Genomic DNA, 7,500 nt, shown 5'->3' with positions numbered 1-7,500 from the left:
ACTAATATTTGCATTTTTTATTATGCATCTTGGATCTTCTGGAATGTTAAAATGTTCTTATAGAGCACACACACATACATATATAGACACATGTAAATACATATACATGTGTGAATATATATGTATATAGGTATGTATATACATATCTATATATACATATATAGCTGTATGTATGTGTATATATATATATATATATATGTGTGTGTGTGTGTGTGTGTGTGTGTGTGTGTGTGTGTGTGTGTGTGTGTGTGTGTGTGTGTATTTATATTTATATATGCAGATAGATGTGTGTGTGAATATAAATGCACAGCCAAGCCAGAATAGAGTGGCCCATACCGGACCCTTCCTAGCCACCCAAACAAGAGCCGAAGCTACCCCCCCCCCCCCAGGCTAGTGAAATAACAAACATTATGGCTTCTTTTTCGAGACTAGAAGAGGAAAGTAGCATGAAGATAAGTTATGAGAAACGAAATACATACATACATACATACATACATACATATATATATATATATATATATATATATATATATATATATATATATACATATATAAACACACACACACACACACACACACACACACACACACACACACACACACATATATATATATATATATATATATATATATATATATATATATATGTATGTATGTATGTATATAAACATATGTGTGTTTGCGCATACACATGTGTGTACATGTGCATGCGCACAAGCACATGGACATATTTGTATATGTATGTGTATGCATACACATATATACAGTCCTATATACATGCTTATACTTACATACACATACTGGTACACTTGCTTACAATTTATATATATACATATATATACACATTAGCCTATATTATATATATGCCATATATGCCGTTGAAGTCTAGTTGAATGTCGAATATAAAATGTGGAACTTTACCCATGAGGGATAAAGAAGAGAAACTACCTGCATAACCTAACTCGTTGTCCACCACCTCTCATAAATCGCAGCCCACCACAATTATTATCCAACTGAAACTCATTTTTGGTTAGAATAGTTCGTTAAAGTTTGATTAGACTATTTTACTCGTGTTAAAACTCAGTTGAGACTTGAGTGTTTTAGAAAAGTATCTTGGGACAGTTTAAACTTTTTTTTTTCTTTATTTCCATACATCAGGTCTCGGGAAATGGAGTTGTTTTATACATATCACTCGTTTAACGGTTTCAATTGTGCCTGTATATGGCCATGCCCGTCGGTCAGATCCGCTTGTTTATTCATTTAACATACTTTGTATGACATAGATGAAAATTGTGCCCCGAGTGAGGCTCGAACTCACGACCTTCAGATTATGAGACTGACGCGCTGCCTACTGCGCCATCGAGGCTGTATATACTGATGATTTCCTTGCAAAGAAGAACGCCACTATCCATGTGTTAATGTTAATACATTAATAGTAATCAGTAGTTACCGATGAACTACTTATCCCCAAACACGTATATGTAATGATATATATATATAAATATGAAAGTAAATGATGACCTACCCCCAATAAAAAAGACAAGAAGTTTCCAATTAGGATTTTTTTAATGAAAAATCCGCATTTTAAAAATCAAATTGAAATTGAAACAGTTACTCTACTAGAAGCACGAAGCGAATTCAGGGGAATGCAGAAGCCTGGTCGCACAGGAAGGGAAACAAGGTGTGGCTGCAGTACTTTAGCTCAGTAACAGACTTTTATGAAGATTGCAACAATTTAAACCTTTACCAGATTACCACAATCCTTGTATCATATACGTGAAAAGGATGTATTCTACTCTACCCGTCTACCAAAGTTCAATCCTAATGTAACCAGGTAAGTAGGAGACAAAGAGGTAGTCAATAAGTATGAGTAATAGGGATAAGAGGAAGTTCCCATGAGAGGTAGTTTCAGATGAGTTGGAGAAAAGTCGGTCCCCAGCTGAGTTACAGGTGAGCAGTCCCAGGTGAGCTAGAGAGAATACAGTACCAGATAAGTTGGGGACGAAGGGGCACCTACCTAAGAACGTTCGTTGATACCATTCCAGGTGACTTGGAGAACAGGAGGCAGTCCTCAGCTGAACTGAAGGTAGTCCAAGGTGAGTTGGAGGCTAGGAGCTAGTGTCTAGGTGAGCTGAAGAAGAGCAATCAGTCTGCAGAGAAACGTATTCCCAAAGTAGTAGTTGTAGAAGAGATAACGGGCCCATCTGCGCGCGCGTGTATCCACTTACGGAAACACACATGCACACGCACGCACACATTTTTGTATATGTCTACTTATATGCATACATATATCCATACATACATACATGCTTACAATTCATATATGCATTATAGATATGGTATATATACATATATGTTATTTACGTGTGTATATATATATCATATATAATATATTAACCTATGTTATATATACCGCATATGTCTGCGTTTAAGTCGACATTCGAATCTTTTTTGTATGTCGAAAATAAAATGCGAAACTTTACCACTGTGGGATAAACAAGTGAAATTGCATACACAGTGTAACTGCTTGTACACCACTTCACCTGCAGCCCAACACAATTATAATTCAATTGAAACACCTTTTTGGTAAGGACAGGATAAATTTCCTTGACTTGAGTGTTTTAAGAATTTGTCAGAACAGTTTATGACATACCGTAGTATTTTTCCTTTCCTCCATACAGTAGGGCTGGAGAAGTAGAGCTGTATCATTTTTAGGGTCGCCTTACCTGGAAATATAGACCAAGACCTAAATTACTCATCAGAATTTTAGGGGTCGACTTCCACTTATATATATATATATATATATATATATATATATATATATATATATATATATGAATGAATGAAAAGGCAGAAGTGCCCTACGATGCCAGTTGGGAGTAGTAAGCATTACCATGGAGATATTGTGTAGCTTGATAATTACCTTGCGTGTAAATTTAAAGGAAGGAATATAGTGTAAAGATTGGCTCAATAAGAGAATTGTTAATGAACCACATAATACATCGGGGACTACATAGCCATGAGCAAGATTTCAGAATATATTTAAGAATGATCGTAAAAAATTTTCCATAACATAACTTTTCATAATGCCTGGTCATTTCTCTCGTCAACAGGAATGCCCGCCGACTAGGCTCGCTATTTCGTATGGCATTTATGAAAAGTATGCCCCGAGTGAGGCTCGAACTCACGACCTTCAGATTATGAGACTGACGCGCTGCCTACTGCGCCATCGAGGCCATGAAAGCTCGTGATTGTCTTGTAATGAATAATGAAATTGTCCATATGTTTTGTTAATATATTTATAGCAATTAGTAGTTATTGCTTTAAGTACCCTGCCCCCACTCTCGTATATGCAATTATATACAGTCTACATATGAAACTAAATGATGACATATTACCAATAATAAACATAACCTGAAGAAACTTACAAGAAGGATTAAAATCTAAAAAAATAAGTATCACACGGAAATTATTTTGGAAGTGAAGCAGTTAATATAATAGGAGAGGCGCGAACCAGTCAGTAAGTGAGCAAGAAGACTCCAGAGAAACGCAATCCCAACGTACTAGTTGTAGAAGAGACAGCGGAACCCATATGTGTGGGAAGTAAGAAGAAACTTCTTAGTTGAACTGGAAGACAGGAGGCAGTCGTCAAGGAAGTTGGAAAATAGGCAGACACTGGATGAGCTAGAAGGAAAGAAGCAGTCTCTAGAGAGTCTTACCTCAAGTCCACCCACTCCGGGATACAGAACATCATCAAGCGCTCATTCACAGCCACGACATCCACTTCCTGAACGCATGAAAGAGTGCGTAAACAATTTAATCATGTGAGTCCCTAACAGCTGAAATCGCTTGTATCGATTTTTCTCATATATGAACTATGCCCGACTTCTCTTGGGACGGCGTTTCTTAAAATGGGGTGCTGAAATTAACTGAAAGGGGGTGCTGGGAAGTGCTGCATACATGGCGGTAAATGATCCAGCTGATTACCCAGCCGTGTATGTTTCAGTGTGTATGTGCTCATTTCTCGGGTGTCCTTATTTCCTTTCTCAACAATGGAAGCATTTGGTTTTAGTTTTGAGGAATTAGCACAATAGATGATCAAAAAGTACTTCATCTTCCTTTATCCTTCTAGAGATCATAGTTTAACCAGAGTTTGAGAGTGCTAGATAGCCTAGACCAGACTACAAGCGTGCTAGAGCCAGAAAAGGATAAGGAAGGCTGTCCTAGAAGAATTAATGATTATTTCATGGTTGTATACATAAGTATAGGTATACCTTGTAAGGCACGGTTATTCAATAATAAATGTGTAATTTTACCTTTTTTATATAAAACCAGTTAAATGAATTCAAATTAGCGAGATTCTACTTGTTAAAAACAGAAATCGGTTTAACTTAAATATTGAAATTGGAGTTTGAACCACAGGGCTTTAAAATATATAAGGTTAAGATAATTGAGCGACACACGATATTTAAGAGTGAATACGTGAACATAAATACCAGAACACACCTCTTAATGTAGCCACCAGTATCAATTCGAAGAGATTACAACTCCTGCAGTTTTTATATTGCACCTTGGATCATCTGTTAAAGTGTTCTTAAAGACCATATGTATGTGTGTGTGTGTGTATGTGTGTACATATATATAGGTATGTAGATATATGTCAATATTTACAAACATTTATATATATATATACATATATATATATATATATATATATATATATATATATATATATATATATATATATATATATATATATATATATATACTGTATATACAAGTACAAGTCGACCCCTAAAATTTTGAGGTGTAACTTCGGTCTAGGCCTATATTTCCAGGCAAGGCGACCCTAAAAAATAAAACTACTTCCCAGCCCTACTGTATGGGGAGACGAATAAAAAGCTACGGTATATCATAAACTGTTCTAAGGCATTTTTCTAAGCACTTGAACCTCAAGTGAGTATTAACACAGTGAACTAGCCTAATCAATCCTTAACGAACTTCACCTGTCCTTACTGAAATGAGTTTCAATTCGATTGTAATCGTGGTGGGTTGTCTGTGTGTGTGGATATATATATATATATATATATATATATATATATATATATATATATATATATATATATATATATATACATATATATATATATCTGTGTGTGAGTGTGTGTGTGTGTGTGTGTGTGTGTGTGTGTGTGTGTGTGTGTGTGTGTGTAATCAATCTACTGATCTATCTATATATGTGTATATAGATGCTAGGAAGTGCTGAATACATGGCGTTAAAGTATCCAGCTGTTTACCCAGCTGTGTATGTTTCAGTGTGTATATGCTCATTTCTCGGGTTTCTCTATTTCTTTTCTATAAACGAAAGCATTTAGTTTTGAGGGCTCAACAAAATAAATTATCAAGAATACATATATATGCGTCTGCGCATACATATGTATGTGAGTCTGTGTCCATAATCGTTAGTAAATGGAAAGTGTTCAACCTAGAGCAGAAGGTTATATGTGCAATGGTAAAATGATTATCAAAAAATATCATTGCAATACCTCCGTGTGACCCGCTGACAGTTAAGTTGAAAATCACACCACTCTGGTTCATTTGAATAAATTTATACATTTTTATTTTATATCTTTATTGATTTTTATTTTCAATATTATATTTTTGCCCATTTTGAAAAGATCAATCATATGAGAAATTATAATATGTACCATAAAAACGGGCAGCGTGATTGGTGGTCAAAGTCTGAAGCTTCCCCGTGAATACTGCCCACATGGCAGAGTGGAATATGAGAATATATGGTAAAGATTGGCTCAATAAAAGAAATGTTTATGAACCACATGACACATCGGGAACTACATGGTCATGAGCAAGATTTCAGAAAATATTTAAGAATTACCCTAAATAATTTCTATAACATAACTTTTCATAACACCCGAGCATTTCACTCGTCAACGGTATGCCCGCCGATCAGGCACGCTTCTTTATTCATTTTATCCTATTTCGTAAGGCAGTTATGAAAAGTATGCCCCGAGTGAGGCTCGAACTCACGACCTTCAGATTATGAGACTGACGCGCTGCCTACTGCGCCATCGAGGCCATGGAATATATTGATTTTCTTATATTGAAGAATGATATTGTCTATATGTTTTGTTGATATATTTAGAGTACTCAGTAGTTATTGATCTATGTATTCTGCCCCTAGTCTCGTACATGTAATTATGTACAGTGTACATATGAAACTAAAGGATGACCTATTACCAATAATAAACAAAACCTGAAGAAACTTCCAAGTATTAAAATCTTAAAAATAAGTATCACAGAAACTATTTTGAAAGTGAAGCAGTTCCTATAATAGGAGAAGCGCGAAACAAATTCAGGGGAATGCAGGAGTATGACGGAACAGTAAGGGAGACCGGGTGTGGCTGGGACACTTCTAGCTCAGAAGTTTCTCTGGTTTCGAGCAATACTTTTAACATTTATATGAATAGCACTTGCTACAAATTGAAACAATTCAAACCTTTACAAGAACAATACAGACCTCGTTTGTGTCATATACGTGAATAAGATGTATTCTACTTTACGTACTTCCAAGGTTCAATCTTAGGGCAAACAGGTAGGAGGGGGTCAAAGTGGTAGTCAATGAATATGAGTATAAGGCTAGGAAGAAGTGTATGTGGAATTTGGAGAAGAGAAATCAATCTTACATTAGTTGGAGAAAAGACGGTCCCCACGTGAGTTGCAGATAAGCAATCCCAGATAAGTTGAGGGCGAGGAGGTACCTACATGAGAACGTTCGTAATTACCGCTTCAGGTGACTTTGGGAAGAAAAGGCAGTCTCCAAGGAGGTTGGGGAAGAGAAGGCAGTCCCCGAGTGAGCAAGTAGAAAGAAACTCAGTCCCAAAGTACTAGTTGTAGAAGAAACAGCAGACCCCATATGTGTGGGAAGTAAGAAGAAAGTCATTAGTTGAACTAATGACTGGGAAGTGCTGAATACATGGTGGTAAATGATCCATCTGATTACCCAGCCGTGTATGTTTCAGTGTGTATGTGCTCATTTCTCGGGTGTCCTTATTTCTTTTCTCAACAATGGAAGCATTTGGTTTTAGTTTTAAGGAATTATCACAATAAATGATCAAAAAGTACTTCATCTTCCTTTATCCTTCTAGAGATCAGAGTTTAACCAGAGTTTGAGAGTGCTAGATTGCCTAGACCAGAGTACAAGCGAGCTACAGCCAGAAAAGGATAAGGAAGGCTGTCCTAGAAGAATTAATGTTTATTTCATAGCTTTATACATATGTTTAGATATGCGTTGTAAGGCACGGTTATTCAATAATAACTGTGCAATCTTACTTTTTTTAATCAATAAAAAATATTCAAATTAACGAGATTCTACCTTTAAAAACAGAAATCGGTTTAAGTAACTTAAATATGAAAATTAGAGTTTGTACCACAGGGCTTTAAAGCATGTAAGGTTAAGATAATTGAGCGACACACGATATT

At 35.9% G+C, this 7,500-nt stretch overlaps 3 non-coding genes across 3 annotated transcripts; all 3 read right to left on the bottom strand.

Moving 5' to 3' along the window:
* Positions 1 to 1,293: 1,293 nt before the first annotated feature.
* Positions 1,294 to 1,366, bottom strand: TRNAM-CAU (transfer RNA methionine (anticodon CAU)). Its single transcript has one exon. It is a non-coding gene; the product is annotated as a tRNA-Met (tRNA).
* A 1,797-nt stretch (positions 1,367 to 3,163) lies between these two features.
* On the bottom strand, positions 3,164 to 3,236 carry TRNAM-CAU (transfer RNA methionine (anticodon CAU)). Its single transcript has one exon. It is a non-coding gene; the product is annotated as a tRNA-Met (tRNA).
* A 2,787-nt stretch (positions 3,237 to 6,023) lies between these two features.
* Positions 6,024 to 6,096, bottom strand: TRNAM-CAU (transfer RNA methionine (anticodon CAU)). Its single transcript has one exon. It is a non-coding gene; the product is annotated as a tRNA-Met (tRNA).
* Positions 6,097 to 7,500: the final 1,404 nt, after the last annotated feature.

Source organism: Penaeus vannamei, chromosome 33 (genome assembly GCF_042767895.1).
Source record: "Penaeus vannamei isolate JL-2024 chromosome 33, ASM4276789v1, whole genome shotgun sequence".
Taxonomy (NCBI): domain Eukaryota; kingdom Metazoa; phylum Arthropoda; class Malacostraca; order Decapoda; family Penaeidae; genus Penaeus; species Penaeus vannamei.
The sequence above is the reverse complement of the archived record's forward strand: the minus strand, read 5'-3'. Positions and strand labels throughout refer to the sequence as shown.